The 1,648-nt window shown below is 46.5% G+C and overlaps 1 pseudogene; it reads right to left on the bottom strand.

Annotated features, from left to right (window-relative positions):
• Positions 1-329: 329 nt before the first annotated feature.
• Positions 330-1,648, bottom strand: part of LOC102492494 (28S ribosomal protein S18b, mitochondrial-like) — a 23,539-nt pseudogene continuing 22,220 nt past the window's right edge.

Below are 1,648 nucleotides of genomic sequence, written 5' to 3'. Positions count from 1 at the left end.
ATTTAACCATTTTCTTCCTGAGTCTGCTACTGGCCACGGAGTCCTAGGCTCCACCCCTTAACCCTTGGGCCCGCTTCCTGGCTACATTCTTTTTTTTTTTTTGGAGAGATTTTCACTGTAGGGCGCGTGCGCTCACCAGACAGACAGAGAGAGACACAGAGAGATAGAAAGTGAGAAATCACCCCCCAGGGAGGATGGTCACACCGCAATCCCTTCTCCTCCATTCTCTTCTTGGGATCTTGGCGACACACGCACACGCGCCCGGCGTGAGTTTAAGCCACCGGGTCCGGGACGCGAACCGTGGTTGACTACGTGAGAGTCCAGCGACATAGCCATTACGCTAATTGCTGGTTCCCTTCCTGGCTACATTCTTAAACAGCATTCTGGCCCATCTGCTCAGGGGAGGCAGCTCCGGCTGGTGGTGTGGGGGGAGCCTTGGGCATTGATTCAGGTGGGGGGCCGCTCGCTTCTCGGAGATGGCCCTGATAGAGCCAGGGAAGGTGGGACAGTTCTCTCTCCGGTCCCTGTATCCAGTTGTACCACGGGTACCAGGGGTCACCTGGAACCAGCGTAGGGGCTGGCGGAGTGGCACTCACAGCTCCATGAGAGGTGCTGAAGTCGAGGTCCCGGGGTTCAATCTGGGCAATGTGGTAACTGAGGAGACCATGATCCCTGGCTTTCTGGATGGCCTGGGTCAACTTCTTATGTTGCTTCATACAAACCCCTGTGTACGGGGCATGGAAGATGATGCCAGTGTGGGCACAAACTTCTCCAAGAGCTTCACGTTCCTAAAGTCGATATGCAACTTGTGATCTCGGCAGATGGGGCAGGGATTCCCAGCAACTTTATTCCCTCTAATACACGTCTTTCGAGTAGCTGTGGAGGTATACCACCTTTGTGGTTGCGACGGTAGTCAGCCCAGACAGGATGAGAACCATAGCGGTTCTGGTATTCTTCTGAGTCCAGTATTTCCAGGGTTCGTCTTCATAAGGAGAAACGGGAACTGGAGGCAAAGACTCTTTCTCAAAGGGGGTGTGGAGCAGTGTTAGTCTCTTGAAAACAAATTTAAAGTGAATTAGAATACTACAGTATTTATAAAGCTTTCTTTCCAGAATAAATTAATTTTCTATGTATGATATGATCCTTTAAATGAGATTTCTTGAACAGAAGTAACTAGTTAGGGATACGGTCCTGGGCATTTAATTATCCCAAGAGACTGGGAGAAGCAAGAGGTCGAGAATTAGGGTTTAAATAAATCATTTTATTAGAAAATTGTTTAGTGACCTATGAAACATTGAAGCAAAGAATCTGAAATGGAGCACTCATAAACTAGCTGTAACTAATATTACTATTAATAACCCACCATTCAAAAGACAGATAAAAATAATTAACACTCAACCTGATTTTTTAAAAAAAGGCTAAATCACTCCCACACGATTGCTCTTAAAATGAGCAAGTTATGTCAACTAGTGGATTATTTAGTTAAAAATGAAAGTTGACAAGGTAGATTGAGTGGAGGTAGGTCAGCTATCTCAAGTCAACACATAGGAAAATAAACTTTCAAAATGTCTTTTTTTTTTTGAGAGATTTTTTGCTATAGGGCGCGTGCGCTCGCCAGACAGACAGAGAGAGACAACGCGCACAAACG

Source organism: Tupaia chinensis, unplaced genomic scaffold (assembly GCF_000334495.1).
Source record: "Tupaia chinensis unplaced genomic scaffold, TupChi_1.0 Scaffold000683_1, whole genome shotgun sequence".
Lineage (NCBI taxonomy): Eukaryota > Metazoa > Chordata > Mammalia > Scandentia > Tupaiidae > Tupaia > Tupaia belangeri.
This window is presented reverse-complemented; position numbering and strand designations above follow the sequence as displayed.